We start from the raw sequence: 24,571 nt of genomic DNA, 5'->3' as shown, positions 1-24,571 counted from the left end.
CCTCTAAATCAGAAATTCCTAGACCAGGGTGGGCAACATATGGCTGGTGGGCCACACCTGGCCTGCCAGGCACTTTCATCTGGCCTGCAGCGTCCCCTGGTGGGTAGGTCAGGGTGCCTGGGCCCAGCACAGGAGCCCAGTGGGGTGCGGCTCTGGCCAGCACTGCGTGGTGGGGGGAGGGGGGAGTGCAGAGCATGCCCCATCACCAGGACTTGGCACCCTGCGCCTCCAGCTCCAGCACTCACAGCAGGAGGAGCCCCACACTGGAGCTTGCTTCTTCCCCCACTCCTTGCTGTGCAGGTCCCTGTACTCGGCCAGGAGTGCAGGGACCCCTGTCTCTGCTTCCCAGCGGAGTTCAGTGTGCGTCTTCCCTGCTGCAAGTACAGAGCCCCTGCAATATAAGTGGCCAGGCAGGCTGCACAAGGGTGCACTCCTCACTCCCAGTGCAGCACTGGCCCCACACCTGCAGCTTCATACTCACAGCAGGGAAGCCCACACTGGACTCCATGGGAAAGCAGGGGGCAGGGCTCCCTTCACTCCCTGCAGAGTGTGGGGACCTGTGCAACAGGGATGGGGAAGGCAGCAGGTGTGGGCTTTCCCCATTGTAAGTGCTGGAGCTGCAGACACAGGGCATAGAGCCCTGGCGATAGGGCAGGCTCTGCTCCTCCCACCCCCACCCTGCGCAGCGCTGGCCAGAGCTGCGCACCACCAGGCACCTGTGCCAGGCATAAGCACCCTCATCTCCCCACCTGCTGTTGCTGCCAGGCAGCGAGAGCTGCATACCATGGGGGGAGTGTGTAGGGCTCCCTACACCCTGCACCCTCCCTCACACACCACATACCCACACCTTGCTCCCACAACCCCCACCAACATATACATATACCCCAACATACCCTATGCCTCCCCACCACCACACCCTCTCACAACCCCCCCACTCTCCCACACCCCACCACACACATGCACATATGCACACATTAAAAGAATTACACTTTATTTTTGATTTATGAGTTATTAAGCAGTCACTTCTATATACAGTACACAATCACAAGTCATGACAAATATTTTTTAAATAAAATTACAATATATTATAGTAGGTGTTTGACTTCTAGTATATAATTTTTTTTTTTTGTGGTTCTAAGATAGCAGCCCCTTCCCCCCCCCCCCCCCAAAGGAGTATTTGGGAAGGGGAGAGCATGAGGAGGGACTTTCGGTGGCAAAGGTCAGGGGTTAGGGGGCAGGACTTCTGATCCCAGTGTGGCAACCAGGGGGTGGGGCAACTGTCAAGGCATGGGGCTACCTATGCGCCCTGCAACAGCTCACCAAAACTTGTTAAGCAGCCCTTCACCCAAAATAATTGCTCACCCCTGTAATGGCCTCATTGACCTGGGCATGTCGATTTAAGAATCAAATAAGCAGTAACAAGCCTTTCCCAAAAGCTTTGCCTACTGAAAATAGCCAAGTTTGCTAATCAGCCACATTTCTTGAGCCTTTTTGAAATTCACACACGTAGTCGTATATCTCTCTGACATGAATATTCCAGCTGTCTTCTGATGGCCATCAGCATTGACCAATTTCTTCTCCCAAACCCGGCAGAATAACCCTTTCTGTCCAAATGCAGGTAAATATAACAGCAGCCAAGGTTTTAATAAATATTTCTTGAACATTTCTTGGGACACTCAGTACTAAGCAATTCCATATAGAGACCATGGTTACTTTAATGACGCTCATTTATTGACTAAGGGATAAGAGGAGTTTTTATCTTACAGCAAGGTCAACCCTACCCATTTTTGCAGCTACATTTTATTTCAGGATTTGTCTCCATGAATAGCTCCTCTTATACCTTATTTAAATAAGATTTCCCATGCTATTGAATTAACATGCTAAGCCAGTATGAAAATTAAGGGCCACAATGGTGGAACAGTCTTTACATGCTTCATTGTTCTTTGTGTGCCTGAGAAACTTCTATAAATCAGAGGTACTTTCTAGAAGTAGACCTTGCAGTTGGATTTTTGTACATTGGAGGTATCTGTGCCCAGCGTACAACTGGGCCTCCTTGTCAGGAGACGCACACTTTTAGAACTCCCTTCTCCAAGATGTGGCCACAGCTCCCGCCATCTTCTTCTTTAAATGCAAAACCTAATGGTTATTTACTTAGGTTTTTACAGAACATTTGACATATTCTCCTGGTGGAACCAGATAGGGGTTTACCAGCAGAAAATGCAAGTGGGAATGAGGCTACTATCATGCAAGCCTCACACTACCTGGAGCTAGAATTCACTCATCCCAGAAAAGGAATTGACTGGTTGGAGAGCTGCAAGAACCAGAGTTTTGAGTTATTTGGAAAACATTACTGAGTTAAGGGTATTAGCTCCCTTAGCCAGTCTTGCTTAGGTTTGGAGTTGAATAGTGGAAAGCCCTGGTTGTACTGCCCTTTTTTCAGGTGATAATCCCTGGGGTAAAACTTCATGGTGTGTAGTGTTGGCACTGAATTTATGACTCAGATACCTTGTTCCAGATGGAACCAAACCCTCAGACCAACCACAACTTCTTCCATTAGATAATAGGCAATTTTTATTGATACACAGTGATAGCAGATAAGAATAATTCAGACAAGGCAAACAAAATCTCCCTCCCCAGCCCTGATTCTATATCTACCAGTCCTAGGGACTGCTAGATATAGAGGGAAGGTACATCTGGCCAGTATGTGAGCTTCATCCTGTGGTTCCTTCTTGAATATCAGATGTCAGCAGCCTGGAGGTTGAGGGCTGAGGCCCAACCCTCCTCCCCCCAATAGGTAGGTGAGACAGGCTGGTAATGTGACCTCTGTCCATGGTGGCCTTGGGTTCCCCCCTCAGAGACTCTTTGCGGCTCTGAAATTCCTCCCTTTGTATCCTTTTTCTCCTCTGATGACTCTTCATTTCCAGGTACTGTTGATTGGTTTCCCTGTGGTCATCATGTTGTCCATGTTCTGTCTTGTCAGCATATCCCTTTGTTCCAACAAATCCATCACATGCACACATCTTAATTTGGTAATTTACCAGTGTCTTAATTTGGCCATGCCCCAGGCTATTAATTTGGTCCACCCACGAAAACCAGAAATCCCAAGGACTCTGCAGCTGGTCACTGTGGCCTAATTCAACCTTATCTCATGTTAAGTGTACATGGTTCATGTTTTTGGGCTTTTAGGGAACACTGTGGTACACATCTTCAATTTCTCAGTCTGTGTATGTCTGCTTGTCTGTTGGCCTCAAACATGGTGTCTGACTTGAAAGAAACTTTGTCATAACCAGGCTCTTAGAAACCAATTAACCCTTGCTGTTGCCTGGGAACACTGTCCTTATGCAATATCTACTTTACCTACAAGCCAATTCCCAAAAGCAAATCTCTAACTACCATTTTCTAGCCATCATGTAGGAAGTAAATTAAGCTGTATGTCTTGCTCAAAGGTAGTATATAACTTTCTCCCCTCCCCAAAATGTATATATTTCCTTAGCACATTATAAGGAAAAGGAGGACTTTCAGATAGCTGGCTTCATTTATAATTGGTAATGCTCAAATGCCAGGGTGATGTCTCACTGCAGACAAACTGACATTGAATGTAACATTTAAGCTGGCAGCATATTCTACATTTAGATACAAGATGGAACAAGTAACTGTCTCTTTAGCAAGGTTACTAAAGCGGTTACCTACTGCATTTGATGTGACTTACAAACATTCCGACAAGTTGTGATTTAGTTGACACCTGTTAGATTTCAAACCGTATGTAAGTTTGCATAAAATACTTTAAATTTTCCACTGATAGCCATGGGGTTCAGGAGCCTATGAGCCAAACTGAATTTGCGTGAAATGGAAAAGATTGTGCCTGACCTCATCTTTAGTAAGAAGTGTGACCTCAGGAGACTGACAGTTCTAGTATCCAGTACTCCATCTTAATCTAAGCAATCTCCATGGAATTCTAATATTGTAGCCTGAACTTGGATAAAGATAGAAACTCAGATGCTGACCTGTTCCTTTGTAGGTCAGCCATTGGAAGAAAGTGGAATCTATATCCCAGGTGCTTTAAAACAGTGATTCTCAACCAGAGTGCCAAAGCACCCTGGGGTGCCATGAGATCTTTTAAAGGGTGTCATAAGGTGCCACACAATATTAGCACTGTTAAAAACATCTACACATGTTTCATAAGATGAACCCAGAAATTTCAAATAGGTGAAACATGAACATGAGTGAAATCTAAGAGCCAGTATTTTCCAAGGGAAGCACTGAGTCTAACAAGCAGTGCCTTGGGTCTATAAAGGTTAAGAATCACTGCTTGAAATCTAAATGCACACTTTCCATATTAAAATGTGCCAATATAATGATAATTTTTTATAGATGTTCAGTATTCACCATTAGTTGGTAGAACACATACTGATGAATACATTTGGATTGTAAGTCCTGGATTTTATTTGCAAGGTCTGCAGTTTTATTGGGTCATAAGAACATAAGAATTGCCATTTAATGGGTCAAACCATAGGTCCCTCTTGTCTAATATCCTGTGTCACACAGTGGCAGAGAGTGGCTACTGAAATGGAAAGTGAACTGGGTATGACCTGGGTTTTTTTCCCCACTGTTCCTCTTCCACTTGCACCCTCTAGCATTTAGGGTGCTTACAGATGTGGAACAAAAAACAAACAAACAACACTTTACTTTCAGCTTGGTGTGGCCCTGAGTTGAACACAGCACATGCCCAGAAGAGGAATTGAGTCAGTATGACCCTGCTTGCCCAGTGTCTGTATAGTTCACATGCTTCAGTGGGGCTTTATGGTGTTCTTATCTAATAGCTAATTAAATTAGCTGTTAGATAAAAGTGCCAAAAGGGTCTGCTGAAGCACATGAGCCATATAGATCGTGGGGAGCCGGGTCAAACTGATGCAGTTCCTTTTCCGGTACATTGCTGGTGTGTTTTTTTTATCCACATCTGTCAGCACCCTTAAGGTCTAGGACAGGGGCGGGCAATTATTTTGGGCAGAGGGCCACTTAACAAGTTTTGGCAAGCTGTTGGGGACTGCATAGGTAGCCCCACACCTTGACAGTTGCCCCACCCCCGAGTTGCCACATTGGGACCAGAAGTCCTGCCCCTTAACTCCTGACCTTTGCCACCAGAAGTCCCTCCTCTTGCTCTCCCCTTCCCAAATACACCTTTTGGGAGGTGGGGGCTGCCATTGTAGAACCAGAAAAAAACCCCAAATCATAAACTGGAAGTCGAACACCTACTATAATATATTTTAATTTTATTACAAAAAATATTTGTCATGACTTGTGAAGGGATTGCAAAATAACTCATAATAATTAAAAAATTAAGTGTCATTCTTTTAGGGTGTGTGTGTATAGTGGGGTGTGGGAGTGTGTGTGGGGGTTGTGAGAGGGTGTGGCTGTGTAGGGGGCATAGGGTATGATGGGGTATATGTATATGTTGGTGGGGGTTGTGGGGGCAGGGTGTGGGTGTGTGAGGTGCAAGAGAGGGTGGGGGGTGTAGGGACCTCCCACACACTTCCCCCATGGCATGCAGCCCCTGCTGCCTGGCAGCAGCAGCAGGTGGGGAGATCAGAGTGCTTGTGCCTGGTGGTGCGCAGCTCTGGCTGGTGGTGCACAGCTCTGGCCAGCACTGCGCTGGGTGGGGGCAGGGGGAGTGGAGCCTACTCTATTGCCAGGCCTCCACGCTCCCTGCCTGCACTTCAGCACTTGCAGCAGGGGAAATCCCACACTAGAGCCTGCTGCCTTCCCCACCCCTGCTGCACAGGTCTCCACACTCTGCAAGGAGTGAAGGGTGCCCTGGCCCCTTCTTTCCCATGGAGTCCAGTGCGGGGCCTTCCCACTGCAAGTATAACACTGCAGGTGCAGGGCGCAAAGCCCCTGTGATAGAAACAGCCAGCACTGTGCTGGGAGTGAGGAATGTACCCTCATGCAGCCTTCCTGGCCACTTCTATCTCAGGGGCTCCACACCTGCAGCTCCTCACGTGCAGCAGAGAAGCCCCACGCTGAACTCCGTGAAGAAGTAGGGGCTGGGGCTTCCTTCACTCCTGGTAGTGTGCAGGGCTTGATGAAAGTGCCTGGTGGGCTGAGTGTGGCTTGCAGGCTGTATTTTGCCTTCCCCTGGGCTATTGTATAGTGTGCTGTGATGGGGCTGTCTTCGGCTGCATTTTAAAAAAAAAATATGTTGGTAAGTGTTCCCCTGTCACGTCTTGCTGGATTTTTCTTCTCCGGGGATCAGCTTCCCCACTCTCCCTCTTTACTTTCCTGACACTACTTGGTGTTACTTGGTTCTAAAGAACGAGGGAGGCTGACCCACAGGTTACCAGACAGGCCCCAGGCTCACCACCCGTAGCATAATGATGTGTTGCCTTAAGGGCAAAAATACACACTCCTACCTCACCTTGACATGCCCCATGCCTCACAAATGGTTTTATAAGTTTTTCTTTATGTCGGGGTCTCAGTCACCGTGGGCTTACCCCCTCTCTCTCTAGCTGGCCTGTCAGTCAAAACCTACTAATTGGGGCTTGACTCCGAGGCTCTAGCTCTCTAACTCACTTGGGCTCAGAGCCCTCCGTTCCATGCTGTCTGTGATACCAGGCCTATTGGTCCTTCTACACTGTCCACCCCTGTGGTGCCAGATTATTGGGACCTCAGCCCCCTTCGGCTTTGCCCCTCTTTCTGTAGTTAGGGCCTTTTGCCTAAGTCCACCTGCTAGGGCCTGGCTTCAAGGCTCCTATCTCCCCTTCAAGCGACTTTGAGCTCATGGCCTTAGTGCGGGGCCCTTAGTGCAGCAGGGCTTTTTGAGCTCTCTATCACAGTGCCCCCTGGCACTAATGAGGCCTCCTCCACCCCTATAGCCACAAACCACCATTTTTTTTAATATCAAACATAAACCACAGGCTCCTATGGCCATATAATGAAAATAATAATAATAATGAAATAAGAGAGGCAAAGTGCCCACTTACTTTATGTGATCATGCTTCTGTCTCACAGCATGGCATATTCTTCCCAAAGAGGCTACTACAGCTGCACCATAGTCATCAAGAGAGCCCCTCTATGCTGCCTCTCTGGCCTTTTCCACTTGCAGTTTATATAGTTCTGGCCTTCCCCTTCTTGTCACCTGACCAGCTTGCAGGGCTCGATCCTTATCCCTACTCAACCGGCCAGCCACGCCTCGAAGGTTCTGGAGTTAAAGGGACCACCCTGTTTCTTGGTAACAGGGCTAGGGTTCCCTGTTGCATGTGCCCTGAGAAATTTTAATTCCCCTAGCTGACTTCCTGCCCTTGGGGCAGGGGGCTGGACTCAATGATCTCCTGAGGTCCCTTCCAGCCCTAATGTCTATGAAATCTATGAAATCTATAAGATTTTATTCTGTCTTGGAATGCTTAAGGCTAAGTACAGACAGTCAGAAAACCCAAACTTAAATCGATTCAGTCTTCACAGGTTAGTCTAAGCTGTGTAGACTGAACCAATAAGCAAGTGAACAGACATTCACTTTTGATTCTGGAAATGCAGCCACATGCTTGCAGTGGCTCATGCCAGGAGCCAGGGAGTGCTAGAGCACACCTCCCTTCTTGACTGGAGCAGACAGTTTGAGCCAAAGCTAGCCTGCCCACTCTGTGAAGAGGCTCTGCAGAGGAGGTGCAAAGCATCCTGGGATGCTGGGGCCTGTGAGTTACTTTGAATCTGGAGGGGATCTGGGATAGAAGTTTAATAAACCAATTTAACATAAATCAGTTAAGTCTGATACTACATCCATCTGGGTTTATTGTAAATTGGTTTTAGCCATTTTGAAAGTGGTTTATGTGCACCAAACTTCTGTTGTATTATAGATTTGAACTTGTTTCCAATCACTTATATCAGTTTATGTGTAATTTCTGTCCCTAGTCTAAATGTGGACTCCATAAGTAATGCGGAGTGAAGGGCAACCTTCATGAGTATGGTTTTCAGTACATATACAATTAAGACTTTTCTCAGTAGCTATTCCACAGTACAGGACAAGTTGGAAGATAAACTTGATATCATCCACTTAAAACCCTTAGGTTTTGGGGATGCAAATTTTGTAAACTTTAACCAGAATTTAACCAGGCGTATCTTAGCTTTGTGTTACCAGAGCTAAAGCTCTGATTATGTTGACACTCCCATGGAAGGTCTTGATCTTACAAGGAGTTAAATGCCTTCAGTTCATCATATTGAAGGTAACTGGAGCTCAAGATACTCATCTTCTCATATGAGCAGGCTTTGAATCATAGGCAACTGGTGCCTCCCGAGTCTGGAGGGGCACCAGCAGGGCATGACTGGGTGCTCCCCCAGTGGCCAGCACAACCCAGTGGGGGAGGTGGGATCCTGCAGAACCAGGAGGCAGAGTGGCGGTGGAAGTGCCAGCACTTTCACATGTCATGGTAGCGGCACTTCTGCTGCTGGCACTTCTGCCACCAATGTGCTGCTGGCAGAGCCAGTTTCAGATTGGGGCACTAGAACTCTCCATGCCCCACTACCAGCTGGAGTGCTCACTGTCAGGGGGGCACCAGCGCTCTCAGCGGGGCACATGCCCCCCTCCCCCGTGCCCTCCCTATATATCAAATATGCTCTGAATCCTTTTGTTCTGGTTCTTTTGCTCTTAAAGGTTTTATTAGGAATTAAGTGGTTTGTATTTGGGTTCAGGCCTGAAACACTTTTTGCACATTGATAAATTTTGCTAGAAACACATAGCTGAAAGAGGTTAAGCCTACTTGGGAAGGCCAGTTATATACTTTGAGAAACCTGTTTCTCCTCATGACTCAGTAATAATTCAAATGCATTTTAAATTAAATATGTACAAACACTCCCTTTTCAACAAAGACATTCTTCTATTCATTCTTTCTTAATTAATTAATTAAAAAGGATCAAATTCTGATTGTTATTATATAGGTATAAACTCAGATTAATTCCACTGGCTACAGTACGGTTATGTTGGATTAACTTTGGTATAAGAGAGCAGAAGTTGGCACAGTTTCTTCAAGCTAATAAACCTAAATGTTTTTAGACTTTGTGTAACTACTTGAGTATGATTAAACAGATCTTGCTGCTAATCTGTGGAAGAAAAATGTGTGTATGCCTGAGCTGTGAAGCCAATTTTGATCATGGGACGAATATCAGTGATCAAGTTTTAATCCACTGAAAATAGCTGAAGTGGAGAACGCTAATACAATAGCCTAACTATGGCTATGGAAAATGGTACTCAAATAATACCTAAAGTAAATGGAGATAATAAGTGGGAAAAAAGCACTGAGGTGTGTATTTCCTTAAAACTATGTAATTCTGATCATACCGAGTATGGGGATAAAGGAAAAGAAAGAAATAGGAATCTACAGCATGTGGTAGAAAAGTCTGCTGACATTTGCAGAGCATTGTGTTGTTCCAGCATTGTTGTAAGAAATGTCTGAGAGCAAGAACATTGCAAAGTAATGAACTCTGAAGGTCTGTGAAAAAGGATTACATCTGTGTGTGCATAAAGATATATATGTGCATGACTTTATATAGATACATGCATATTTATTAAAATAACATAATGAGATGTATATCTCACCTGTTTTCCAGGTGAGATATTTCTCCTCCTTCTCCTTCAATATACTTAGAGTAGCAGACTGAAGTGATGTGTTTTTGAAAGACACATAGCTGAGATGGAATGCTGACTCTGTGTTTCTTCCACAATCAGAGTAATTTTACAAAAAAGTAAAGCTTGAAAAATGCAGATAGAAGCAACTATAAAGTACTCTTTTTATGTTGCTAATAGATCTTTTAAAAATGAATACTTTAAGGAGGATTATCTTTAGAACGCTCTTAGAATTATTACTACAAAACATATGAATCATTGCTCTTCTGTAGCACAATTAATTATCATAGCTATGTGTGTGACCTACTTATACAGACCACAAACACTAATCTTGCTAGATAATTAAAAGTGTGTAAATATCATTTGTCCAGTCCCTGATGATTTGTTTTAGAATCCAATGAGCTTTCTACAGTAAATTTGCAGATAAGAAATCCTCATTTACGCATAGACTTTAATTATCATATCCTACTAATGATTCTTAATATTAGGTTCTATATTTTATGTTGGGAATAAAACAAATGGTATGTAATATGCTATGAGATATTTTCATCTATACATTTTATTTTCATAAGTGTAACATTCTGAGTGACTCAGGCATGAATGGGTTATACCAAATAGATAAGTACATTACAATCTTGTTGATAATGAGTTTTAGAAAAATATCTTTAACAGAAGTTCCTTTTATTGATGTAAACCATACTTCTAACTGTCTTCTCCTCCTGGCCTCTAGATGGCACCTATGTGTTTCAACAAGTGGTCAAAGCAGTCAAGAATGAAAACTGGCTAAATGCCCATTGCTGTTCAGTGGTGAAATAAAGGCAGTAATTAAAAATAATAACAACATAACAAATGGGAGCAAATGGATAGCAGTAGATATAAATTAGATGTTGTAAAGTCATTAAAATTGATAAGGAAATCTAAAGACATCAAGAGAAAGTCCATAACCAGGATGCATATAAACAATAAAGAGAAACTTTTGAAGTATAGTGGGAATCAAAGAAACCTTACCAGTGGTGCAGGCCCATTACTAGATGAAAATGGCAGAATTGTTATTAATGTTGCAAAAAAGGAAGGAGTGCTAAATAGGTATTTCTGTTCTCTGTGTGGTAAGAAGTAGGGTGATCTATTATTATATGGTAGGGTGATTCCTATTATACAAGGATAGCAAAGTACTTTTCGGTTCATTAGTAACCAAAGATGTTAAACAACGTCTGCTAAGGATAAACAATTTTAAATCAGTAGCCCAGGATCATTAGTCCCCAGGAGTCTTTAAAGAGTTGGCTAAGGAGAGCTCTGGCTTCCTGATGTTTAGTTTTAATATATCTTGCATATATTAAGTGGCGATGTGTAGCGGGGTGCACATGCGCCCTCTGAGAGCTCTGGTGCATCCCCAGACAGCAGTGTTCCCTGCTTAGGTGACGGGCAGGGGGGGCAGGTGAGAGCACTGGTGCCCCCCCTAAGAGCATCGGCCAGGGAGTGGAGGCACCAAGAAAAGTGATCCCCGTGGTACCCCTGCAGCCGATTGCACCAACTGGGGGAGGGGAGGTTCTCCCATGGCCGATCGTGCCGGCCTGGAAGTGCCAACAGCATGCCGCTGGCACTTCTGTGTCGGTGTGATCAGCCGTGGGGGGACCCCCCCCCCAGGTCACTGACTGGCTGCTGGGGGGGCAAGTGCCTCCCCTGACTCAGGAGGCACCAGTCGCCCATGCATATATGCCTATTTCGTCTACTCATGCTTTTAATTTCTTTTATTGTTGTCTAAGATTTTGGTACTCAGTTGTGGTGTTTAGCTTGCATATGACATAATTACAGCTTTAAAAGTCAATTGCTGTTGTTTGTATGCATCATAGGAACTTGCATTTCTCAGGAGACACTAGCAATAGGTATATTTTCTGAAATCACTTCATGTCCATGCATGGTGGCTAAATCACAGTGTTTTGTGGATTATTGCACAATACTCTGTAATAGCCTTGGCTGGGTAACTACATAAGTCTATTGTTACACTAGCTGTCTTTCCTTCCCCAGACTGCTTCTGCTTACCTCTTTGTTTTTATCATGTGAAATTACATTGTCAGCTCTCAGGGCCAAGGACCTTGTCATCTCATATTTACTATGAGGTGCCTAGTACATTTTAAGTGCTATAAAATAATAACTAATAATAAACAGAGCATGGAACTGATGAGGTCTCACATGATTCATTATCAATTACTGTTAGTGGCCAGGACCTCAACTTCGCATCTTATCTGAAAGATGGCATTAGCTATAGCACAGTGCCACAGGAGACCAGACTATAGCTGGCTAAACACAGACATAGAGGGCAGCAGGTTACACACTGAATCACTAATGTTAGTTGGTGCAGAACTTGGGGTTTCTTCCCATCTAAGTATTTAATGTTTAACATAATGAGAGGATGGTTTATTTCATAGCTTAGTGGGCATGTCTACCTGAGACAGTTCACTGCACAATAGACTAACCTACCCAGCCCCCACCTACTCCCCAGAGCTGCTCCAGAGGGCAGGCAAGCTGGAAACCCAAGTAAGAAAGCTGCTGGTGAGCCCTGTGTCCCATCTCCCCTTCCGCCCCAGATCAGGAGGCTTGCCAGTAGCTGTCCCACATCCAGAACAGCTCCCAGAGACCCTCCTGCCCAGCACGGGGCTCACTGGCAGCTATGTGTCCCAATGGGCATGGGGCCAAGAGAGCTCTGCCCTCTGTAGGAGCTGCTGTCTCCTGGCCTGGTGCACATCAGGGCTCCTCCTGCTGTGCACGGAGCAAGAAGATAGCTGCCACTGCAGCTAGCAGAGCTCTACTGGCCCTGTGCACATTGACACCAGCTCTGTGCCAGCCCCTAGGCTAGCACTTGGGGAAGCCTGGAGCTCCCCCTGGCAGCTGCAGATGAGCAGAGCAGGGTGGGAGCAGCTCTGGTGCAGGCTTGCTTTCTTTGGGTGTGTCCACACATGCAGGCACATGAGCTTGTAGCAGCTCAACTAGGAGCAGCACCAGTTTAAATCAGGGATTTTTGCCTCAGTGAATGTGTCCGGACATGCACTTTGGTGCGAGGCAACTTGTGCCACTTGGGGCAAAATAACCCTGCCCAGCTCCTCCCAGATCTGCAGCCAGGGGGAGCTAGAGCCTGGGGCCAGCACCTGTGCTGGTCCCCAGCAGTATAAAAACCTGCCTGGCAAGTAGCTCACAGCTACATGCCCTGAGGAGTTTCTGAGGCCCAGCCAGTTGGTGCCTGGCTGAAACTACTCCTTGTGCCAGCTGGACTGCTGAAGCAGCTCTAACCTGGAGTGGCCCCTGCCCCCTCTACCCAGTGCAGCAGTCTGGCAGTGGAGGCTGCTGCCTGGCTGTGACCTGTTTTCACCTGAGACAGCATCCGCCCCCTTGGACCTGCGGCCCCATGGCTGCACGCCTACCAGACTCTGATGGGGTGCCCCCACACTGGCATCTGGGCAGGTATTGCCCAAAAGATTTGCTCCTCACAGTGGCCCACTTTGAACTGTCCAAAGGTGTCCTCCTGGCCCCAAATGATCAACAGGTCAGCCACCTCCTCTACTGTCCAGCTGGGACCCAAGTGGTGGCCCTGGACAGGCTCCTCTGCACGGGTCTCACCACTCATCTCCACAGCAGAGATCCTGGTGTTCCCTGCTTAAAAATGACATATTCTCTGATAGTGATAAGCAATGCAAATTCTCTCATTAGAATACTCAAAATAGTGTTCTTTTGCTATTAAAATGAAATGCCACTATATATAGAGAGATCAGCTGGGCAATGTTTTATTGATATATTACAAGTTTAAAGCAATTTGGAAGCCTACCAGTGCCCCTATCATCATAATAAAATAAATTTGAAATATCTATACACTTTGGTATTTACTTTTGGCTTTTTTGTCATAGAAAAATCAGAGCTGCCCCTACCCACTTTGTTTACCAGCATGCTCAGTGCTGAGCAGCACTGATATATCAGTGCCCTGCCCTTGCCTTTGCCCCTCACTGTCAACCCACAGCCTGCCTCCTGCCCCAGTTCGCTCACTCCTGACCCACAGGGCCAGGTATGTGGGTGAGGGGTTTGTGGGGTGGCTTGGGAGTCTGGGGTTTGTGGGTGGATTGTGGGAGGACTGTGGGTGTGGTGGGGTCACATGGGGAAGAGCTGCTCAGGAGGAATGGGTCTTCTGCCCCATGCATGGTGCAGCCCCACCGCAAAGCTCCCGGACTGTTCCCCCGCCCACACAGGGACTATAGCTTCCCCCACAGGGGCCACAGCGCCCTCCCCCAAGGGTTACAGCCTCCCCGCAGGGCCCAGAGCTCCCCTGCAGAGCCCCACCCTCCTGCACAGTCCATAGCTCACCGGCAGCAGCAGCAGCCATCAGGGCATTGGCACAGCCCTGGCATAGCCACTCCACACAGTGCAGGGCAGCGGGGCTCAGCCTCGGCCCCCTGGCACCCGGTGCTGCCTCTGCCATATTGTGCGGGCCCCTCCCAGCTTGGCATAGCACTGTGCGCCTTCGTGCACCTTTGGGCAGGTCCGGGCTGCTTGGGCTGTCATCCAGGGCCCTGTGCTGCTTGCAGGGACCATGTGTTGCGCCAGGCCGGGTCCTGCGTGAACAGAACCAACCCAGGTGGGGCCCATGCATACAGGACTGGGCCCAGCATGACAGGTGGTTCCCAGAAATGGCATGGAGCCCCAGGTGACAGCCCGAGATGCCCGGAGCTGCCTGAAGGCACACGACGCTGTGCCAAACCCTGCAGGACCCACCATGCAGCGCCAGGTGCCATGGGTCTGGGGCCAAGCTGTGCTGCCCCACACCATGGGGGGGCTTTGCCAGTACGGCCCTGAGCACCCCAATGGGCTGCTGCTGTAGGGGGGGCGGGCTGTGGGCTATGTGGGTGGGCAGACAGGGGACCCACCCCTCCTGAGCAGCTCCTGCCCCCCCACACCCACATTCCCTCACACCTTTACAGCTCCCCCACTCCAGTCCCTCCCACCCCCAGTCCCTTACTGACCTCCACGAGCTGGGGTCCATGCAACATGCACTCGTCCATGCTGTCCCGCATGTGGAGGCAGCGTGCTTCAGCACTAGGGCAAGAGTCAGCCACAGAGACACTCTGGCCAGCTACCAGAGCATCTTTTTGGAGGACCCAAGCCTCTGGTTGCCTCAGGGTATGATCCTGGACTGTGCCTTGCCCTGTTTTTTTCTGCAGGTTTTTCTTTTTTTGATACTTGGATATCCAGGTATCAAATGTTGAGCCCCTGCTGCAAATATGCAGCGTGAGGAATGCTTTTTTGTTCCCAGTATGCATCTTGCTGCATCTCAAACTGCTTTGAGATGCGGCAAGAGGCACATGTGGGCTCATCTGGACCAAATCTGGGCTCATTTGGGAGCAAATCTTCTCCCAAAAGGGAGCATGTGTAGATGTGCTCCCAGGAAAGGCTTACTGCACAGTATTTTTTACTGTGCAGTATTTTACTGTGCAGTAAGCCTAATGCATATTAATAACATGTGTAGGTGCTCTATGGAGATTGAATTTATTGCATCACCAAACCCTTCTTGCTTCCCTCCATTTCCTTCTACTAGCTCCCTTGTGACTGCACCCCAGGATCCTCTACTTCAGACTCCCTACCCTTCCCCTCTCAACTGGCTTCTTCATGCCAGGAACTCTGTGTGCCCATATTTTAATGTCTTTTCATACCAAAGTCCCCTACTCTGTCCATGCCAGCTGCTTTCTGTATTCCCCAAGTCCACCTAACCCTGTACTGTTCTCATCCATTCCTTTCTCATGTCAGGGTTCCCTTCATTCTTCCCTTCACCCATGCCTGTTCTTCCTCCATTTTCTCCATGCCAAGAATCCATTTTTCCCTTCCACCCATCTATGCCAGGGTTCTCCCTGAAATCCTCCATTAGAGTCTCTGTATGTCTCCCCAATTTCCTCCTCCTAAGCCATGTGCCCATGAGCTCATTATTACTCCATGTCTGGAACCAAATGTGCAAAACCAATCCTCCCTTTCCCTCTGCCATTAGTATTTCCCTCCCCACCTTTCCCTTTTTCTTCTCCTCTCCCCACTCCAATCCAACCCATTTCTGGTTTTAACCAAAAGCCATATGACTCTTGTCTAGTCTTTATAGAATGTTCCTTGAAATTGTGGAACTTAACCATGTCCAAAAGTTATGGCATGACAGGCAGACAGACAAGCAGAGAAGCTGCATCAATTAGAATACTACCTCACTTCACTCTGTAAATTGATGTATTATGAAATTTGTTATAACAACTTGTTCTGGGAACACTATGCCTGCAAAAATGGAGTTCTGATTTGAAAATCATAGTATAAATTTGTTATTAAGAGTGGGTTCAGAGACATAGCTGAATACACAAACTGGCCAGCTGGTAGATTAAGTGTAAATTCATTCTGAGAACTATAAGATCTTGGCATGATTAGGGCTTTATTTAGGGTTCTTTTATTTTTCCTCAACCATGTGCATATATATTTTTCTTTGTCTTTCAAATCTTCTTTGAAGCTTAATGGGTACTTAGCACTCTGTTCCGTCCTTTGGGCATTGTTTAAAAGTAAAAACATAGCCACATATTCATGGGAAGGGAAGCTTCACATATGGCCATGGAAAATCATTTCCTTTCTTTACAGCTGTATAAGAATGTAATGTAGCTTAAGAATGTAGAATCAAATATGCACGTCCCCACTATGGGCAGACCTCTGAAATGTATTTCATTACAACAGGTGTCACTTTCTTCTCAATGCTGCCTATATTCTTCAAAAATGTGGTGTCCTCTCATTTTTGTTACTGATTTTTTTAAACATTAGAAATAGAAATTTGTGACATTGAAATTGTAGACAGGCTTATTTACACTCATGGTATGTATCCTACAACTCAAAATTCTGCTTGAATCATTTTTTCTCTCTCATTTTGAGTTTGTAGCACATAATACCATAGGTAGGGACAGAAGTTACACATAAACTGGGACAGTTTACGGAAGGGACAGAAGTTACACATAAACTGGTTGAAGTGATCAGAAACTGGTTTAAACTTATAACATAACATAAGTTGTGTTATGATGCACATAAACCAGTTTCAAAATGGCTGACAATGATTTAAGATAAATCTGGTTGAGTGTAGTATTATTGTAGTTTTTGGATCAAACCAGTTTATGAAACTTCTGCCCCAGACCCCTTCCTGGTTCAAGTTAAATCAGAGTTCCCCAGCATGCTTTCCAGCCCTGGGCTGGGCTGGGCTGTGCTGTCAGCTCCAGAGAGCAGGGCTGGTCTCACTCCTTTGCTCCCTAGCTGGAGCAGTAAGGGCTGGCTCACTGCCCACCACCCAGGCAAACCCGTGGTCTGGGGCCAGGGAGAGGGGTTAAACTCACTTTCTCCTGTGTACGGAGCTGCCCTGTCCTGTCCTGCTGGCTTAGTGCTGGCTGTGACTGTGGACTACAAATCTCAGAGATACCTGGAAGCAGGAAGAGGAAGTGATAAGGAATCCTGTGGAGTTCTGCTGCTCTGATGCTGGACTGCAAATCCTAGAGACCTCAAGGGCAGCAGGAAAAGTAAGCAAACACACCTCCCAGGCTGTGTTTATAATGATCAGTTTATAGTTTTTCAGAGAAAGAACTATTCCTGTTAAAGCTTTTATGAATTCAATGCTACTACCTCCCTCCCTCTGGCTATGCTCCCTCTGCTCCAGCAGGGAGGGGGGAAAAGCCTTGGAGAGGCTGGCAGGCGTGCTCTAGGGAACCCCTTCCCCTGCACCCAACTTCTGGCTTGAGCCACTGTAGGCACGTGGCTGCATTTCCTGAATCAAAAGTGAATGTGTGTTCATTTGCTTATTGGTTCAAACTCTGCAGCTTAGACTAACCTGAAAAGACTGAATCAATTCAGCCTCAGGCTTTTTGACTGTCTGTATGTAGCCCCTGTGTTTAAACCTTTGCAAGTTAAGCAGTATTGCTATGTTTTTTGTTAAGACTGAGAACTCCCATGACGGTTAATTTCCCTCTGAAGAATGAAACTGAGAACTAACTGGAGGAGAACAAGAGAGAGAACTTTCATAGGAGTTGCATCTAGGTTATAGAACTTGCTCCCATAGAGAATCGCAACTAATTTCTTTGGTTCAGTGTAATGGAGCTTACACAATCCATAAGTTTATATAGTCACAATGAATGGGACCTATTGTACCTTACTGAGGATGATCACCACCAAAAAAAAATCTTAGTTTGTCTTCTGCTTGAGTATTTGTCTCAAGCCTCACACACATGGCTATTCTCATCTTTATCTCCATTTTTTCATACACAGAAAACTAACTTTGATGCTAAAAAAGGTATTTCTCTTACTGGTTGAGAAGGAAGAAGGAAACAAATTATTGCTTTGTCTATTTTTAAATACTGCATTAGGGTTCAGATACTGCAGAGAGAGAGAGAAAGGGAAGAAAATACCAGAACAGACTGACCTCCTTGCATCCACTGCTATTCCATCTAATGTAGCCCCTGTTTTTCAAAGAAAAGTGATGCTGAGGGTGCCTGAGCTTGGGCTAAAAACAGTAGAAAGGAGAAACAACTCTTCAGGGAGATCACTGATAAAGAAGGCAGATGACCTTTCTGGTGTAATAGGACAACTAAGCTGGAAGGAAGTAGAGATACTGGCAGAGAAACCAAACTAAGTATTGTCTATGGACAAACCAGTCAGGAACTGAAGATTAACAAAATCTACCAAGGGTACAGATAATAATCCTAACTTTCTGGGACTTCATGAGACCTTTTGATTTTCACATTTTACCATTCCTCCTTGCCTTCTTAACCAAAAGGTAATATGACCCCATCTGAATTGGAGGTGTGCTTGAAGCAAGAGTGACATGTTTGGCTGCTGTCCTCAGTAACGCAAACAAACAAAATCCTATCTGCAAATCAAAATGATGGCAACATGCTAAAAGTTGCAGTGACATAGACCTTAGTTTGTAAATGAATCCTTGATGTTAGTGCCTGAAGTTGTTCAAGGAATTATACAACAGACCTTTTTACACTGTGCTAGTGGTAGTTAAGAAGTGCAAAGAAATACGTGTAGTCCTGATCATAACTGCAGAAATTAGACAGCATATTTTACCTGAGGACCAATGGCTAGAATAATACATGTATTTAGGCATCTTATTGGAATCAAATGCTTTTAAAATTCTGCTCCCCCTTTAAATTAATAAAAATTATATATCTGTGCACAAGCATGATCTCATCTGTAAATATTCAGACATTAAAGCTGCGTGTAAACAGTATTAAAATTGTGGAAGAAAACAATAACATCCAGGAAATACAAAGTTAAGGGTGGAGTATGCTGTGGCCTTCAAGATCTAAACACAGTAGGGGCAGAAAGACAGTTGTTAATGTGGTGCCTTGCTGTGCTTAGTTATTGAAAGACATATGGTGCATTTCACTCTTAACTGTGCTTTTTCTTGTTCGCATTACAATTGGTCTGGTTGCCAGTGAATGGCAATGTGAGTTTATGTGCCTGACTATATATACCTTTTTTCTTTGAACACCTGAAAGCTAGTATGCTTTTAGTAAGGAAAATGAATCGCCCACCTATGCCATTCTGAAGAATTCTCAAAGCCTGAGTATCTGAGGCTTTCAGCAATATGGAGAGTGTACTGGAAGAGAGGTTGGGTGGCTGCTGTAAGAAGTAACTTGGAGCAGCCTGGGGAAGAAATGACAGGTAGTATAGCAATAGGTTTATTTGGAATAAGCCTGCTGTTTGAATCTCCTCCTGGCCCATATATCATCTGCTAACCAAATTTACATTGATTCAGCTTCTCTTACACCTTCTCACCCCCTCCCCGTACACAGGGCTGGATTAACCCTTTAGTGGGCCCTAGACAAACAAATGTATGGGCCCTGGGCCGGTCAAGACCCCCCTCCCCACCCTAGTGCTGCCACCCACAGGGAACAGGGCTCGGAGCCCCCGCTAGAAAGCAGCTGCTGCTGTGGCGAGGCCAGCAGAGGCGAGGGGAAGGGAAGGGAGGCGGAGGGGGCCATTCATGCCACCACCACAGAGGGAAGGACTGGGCCCCTCCCACAGCTCAGGGCCCTAGGCATGTGCCTAGTTTCCCTATGGATTAATCTGGCCCTGCCCTTATGTCTACATTCAGTACAGAGAACCGCTCTGTATGGAACATACATTTGGAAATGTATTTGTTTAAGGCAATCCCAGGTCTAATCAAGTGAGCTGTCATCTACTACTTCAAAGAGTGCAGGGAACACACGTGAAGTCTGACTGTCCCAAGGCAACCTTTTTTGTGCAGGAAAAGACTGACAAATGATTTCTCATGTTTCTTCCTCCCTGGAGAAGCAGAAGACCTTGGTGGGCTGCTCCTTCACTAAAGTTAAGTCCTGTGGAGCTAAAAACTTTCCCTCTTACCCCATCAAAGTGTTTACAGAGTACAGGTGGCTGGCCAGGAATAAATGTTGAAAGGTGTCAACTAGTTTGGAGGATCATAAAGGGGTAGATGGGGTGGGGGACCTTGTGCTGCTGGTACTACCCATGCAGTAGCAGGAGGACTATGGCCTCCACCTCCACATTGTATGGTCAGCATGGTGTGTGCCCCTTTGGCTGCGCTTAAGTTGGACAGCCCTGTGCTGATTGGCTCACTTAACAGAGAGGTTGAAAACTACATAAGTCTTTGGAAAACTGACTTGGTTGTTCATAGGGGATGTGCTCTTGCCAGACCAAAGCTGGAGGCATGTTGACATGGCAGTGATGGCAGTGTATATGGGAAGCTTCTTCTGCAGATAAACAGGACATTTCATTCAAACGAGCTGTCACTCTGATCATTTTAATCAAGACTGTCTTTTAAATTGAAGTTTATAATTATGTGCAAATTAAGTTATTTTGCGAAGTTGAGCATATCTGCATAAATGTCACACACAGAGCCGCATGCAATTTGGCAGCATGTCTCTGTATCTTCTTTCTCTACTTACCTGGTGTATGTTATTTTTCTTTTTCCTGGTGGTTTTTTTTCTTTTTCCTCTGTATCTTTTCTTGTCTCCCTTTTTTTGTTTCATCTTTCCTCTAGTTACTTTTCTACCCCCCTGCTCCATGGCTTGCTGTTTCTCCATCCCCTGATCTTGCTTCTGTCCTTTGCTGCTCTGCTCTGATGTGAATAAATATAGGGAAGCAACACAATATGTTTACTGATAAAAACAGCCAGATGCCATCCTTTCAGGATATAGGCTAAAGCAACACAAAAGTTTTGCTATAAGGGTTAGATCTCATATTGGTTATAGACTTAAAAAGTCTATAGCCCATAAAGAGGTAAGCTTTCTTGGCCTGTCCAAAATGAATCGGTGAGCTCTGGCAGGAGAGGCCAGGGCCGTGTGACATTTCTAGGGAAGTAGTCCTACTGGAGTTCCCATGTGGAAGATAGTTAAATACCTGGCAGAGGAGAAATACTTGTAGCAAGATGTATTATTTGTTTCTTAAATATATTTTATCTGAATTGCTTTTTCCCCTTAAATACTACTTTGCTGAAAGGAAGCTCTTTAGTCACCGATTACCCCACCAGTGCTCCAAAGGTGACCAAACTACAAGTCAGACCTACCAAGGCAATCACAACTAATACAAGAGCAGAATAATTGCTTAATTCCATCCTGAGCAAAAATGTTGTGTTGAGGCCTAAAACCTGAGAGGCAGGGTACACTAGAGATGAGAACAAGGTCACAAGTATAGTTCACTTTTTATTTGGGACATACATGTGACACTTAAAACCACTTCTTTTATTTGCACATCCAAAGATTTGCTTTAACGGTTGAAAAACACCATTTTAACACTTGGACAACTATTTCTCAGTTAGACAGTTTTTGGGAAGAATATAAACACCATAAATTTCATCCCTAAAAGTCATGCTTGGGACCATTATACACCACTTAAAGGCTTAGACAGAAACTGTCTTTCAATCATTACTATGCTACAACTGCATTACTGTAATTTAGATTTTCCAGCACCTTGGAAAAGTGGAAAAACTTCTGTCACTTAAAAAGGTAGCCATGAAACAACACTGTGGGTTTTGAAAACCCATAAATATAAGTGGGTTAATTGTTTCTTAGGCATAGTTAGGTTTGCAGCATCATATAGCATGTCCATTGCTCAGCCAATAAGAATTTTGTTGTTATAATGTAGTTGATATAATGTTTTAATTGTGCATTGAATTGGTTGAGCATGTGACCACTCACCTGCCTTATGTAGTTCTTAAAGGAGAACTTTACAGATGCTCATTAAGTTGTTTCACTTGATAAGCAACACTACTGCTACCTTTCTCACTCTTAAATATTGCAAACACAGTAAATCTCTGCAAAATAAACTGGCTTTCATGATCTGCGTCTGCCACCCTACAGAGGCTTCAAAAAGGTAGATGTTTGGACAAATTTTGAAAACTGGTCAAGATCTTTCCTGAGGCAGCAAGGTCTTTGTCATCTCTTTTCGATCAACAAGTCTTTTAAAAATAAACTGTGAATCTAGGGCCAGATTTTGTCCTTTATCTGTGCTAGCCTCTTATGGATATAACTGGAGCTGCATGCATGCTCAGGCAGAATTTGTAAACAGAAGTGTTTGTGTGCCACCAAAGATCTTAGCTTACACTGGGGATTGAATCAGAGACCTCAAGGCTTGAAGAATAGTTTTGTACAGCTTGAGCACTAGGTCCTCAAACTAAGAAGTGTAGTAGTGTCAAATTTTCTGTGGAGGAGATATATAATAACCACAGAACAGTGGGTTACATACTCCCTCTGGACATAGGAAACTCACCCTACTCTTGCCAACTCAGCATTTTTTATCATTACACCAAGTGACTTCTTAGGGTTCCTAGTGACAACATTTACATATTCATGATCCTGTATGAGTTTGCAGTGTGTAACACTTGATTGACTGCCTAGTGACATTTTTATGACTATAGAAGGCCTGCCAAGTGATATATAGTGACTTTTTGAGGCAAGTCTGGCAAATTTCTCCTTTCAGAAGTTGGCAGCACTGGCTCATCCAAATATCTGAGTCTTCACCATCCAAATCCTAGATGGAATATTCATGTATATGACAGTTGCCATCCTGACTCATCTCTTGGGGATTAAACCAAGGACTTCTACTGCTGACAGCAGAAGCCTTTACAACTTGAACTAAAGGGCCAGTCTCTTGGCTAAGAGCTACAGGGGACTGACATCGTCTGTAGTTGTGCCCCAGAGGGTGACTCATACTGCACAGATAAGTGGGTTACATTTGCATTGAGTGTGTCTTGTTGTATGATGTCTTATGGGCTCTAATATGCTATGGATCCACATATAAAGCACAGTGAATTGTTATATTCATGTAATACGCTTGATTCTACATGTTCCAAAAATTAACATTTGTTGGATTGTTTATAGTTTAATTGCAAGAATGTTGTATTGCGTATAATACTGAGAGAAATACTAGATGTAATTTAAGCTCCAAACTCCAGTACAGTGTTTCTACATGCTGGGTTTTTTCTCACCCTCCCCTCATATCTGCCAGATGGTGTGGAACAAATTATTCTAGCACTCAGACCAGCTGAATTTTAAGCAGATGAATATAACAGTCTTCACAGTGCTTTCCCTCTTTTTATCATTGGCTGTAGTGCTGGCCTGTTTGATCACACCACAGAACAAACAAATCTCATTAATCAGAGTTTTCCCTTTTCGTTTTCCCATTCAGATGCCTTGGAAAATGTCTTTGGGAAGTATCTTACCTTTGAAATAATATAAATTTTATTGTATAAAAAATATTCTGTGTTTTTTCTTTTAAATAAATTTAGCACTAATGAGAAGTCTGAGATGGACAATGTGGAAGTGAAGGTTGAGGTGGAGGTGAAGCCTGCTGGTCACACGTGGACTGGGCAGTCAAGGTGTAAATTATCTGCCAGAGCCCCACAACCCTAGTCTGTATTTCTGTAGCTGAAAATGTAAAAGAATGAATATCCAGGCCCCTTAGTTAAAGGGATTTTTATGCTGTTGTCAGGAAGCATGAACATTATGATTGTGATGTCATGGATGTGCACTTAAAATGGAGGAGACATTGCCTAAAGAGTCATTCAAGGATGTCATTAAATCACCTGTGCCATGACCAGACCAGATTTGAACCCCTGACTTTGTCTCTGCCCCACTATAAATTGGTTGAGCCAATCTCCCTATTCTTCACTATTAAAAAAAGTGATTTCCTTTTCATGCTTCTGGCTAAGGGGGGTTTGTGGTAAGACTTTATTTGGATTAGTGCCTTTGGCTGTTGAAGAATATTCTCCCCTTGTTGCATACACAAATGCCATTAGCACTAATGAGCATGTTGGCCCTGATCCTGGGTTGCTTTTGGATAGCTTTTGGGATAGCTTTAAAGGTAAAAAGCAGCCATGAAGCTAAAAGAGCAGGTTCCTGTAAGACCACTCCTGTAGGAAGAATTTTCTGTTGGCTGCTAGGTCTGCTGCCACCACAGGTGTCCTGGGGAGAAGTGAATATAGCCAGGCCTTCCTGGCATACCAACAATCATGAGTGGAGATCCTGGGAGGTTAAGGAACCTTTTCATCTACAAAAGGCCCAGGTATCACCAATAGGTTTAAATATAGCTGGCACAGTATCCTTCTGGCAGTGCCTAATGCTAGCTACTGGCTTCCCAAACGTGCAAGTCAAACTCTGCCAATGCCAGCAACCCTACCTATCATCATCAGACACCTTTTAAAGGAATTTTATGCAAAAATGTAGCCTGTTACTTGTTCCAATACACATTTTTTCTCCATTCCCTTTTGTCATGCTGATTTCAATTACTCAGAGTAGTCACATGGCAAATCCCACTCCCTTCATCCTTCCTCCTGCCCCCCTCAATAGTGTTTGAAATCTGAAAAGTAAAATTGGGAAACTACAGTCTTAAAATGAACATCTGTTTAAAAAATATACCATATTTTGATAACTCAGCTCAATCCAAAAT

This window comes from Alligator mississippiensis, chromosome 2 (genome assembly GCF_030867095.1).
Source record: "Alligator mississippiensis isolate rAllMis1 chromosome 2, rAllMis1, whole genome shotgun sequence".
Lineage (NCBI taxonomy): Eukaryota > Metazoa > Chordata > Crocodylia > Alligatoridae > Alligator > Alligator mississippiensis.
This window is presented reverse-complemented; position numbering follows the sequence as displayed.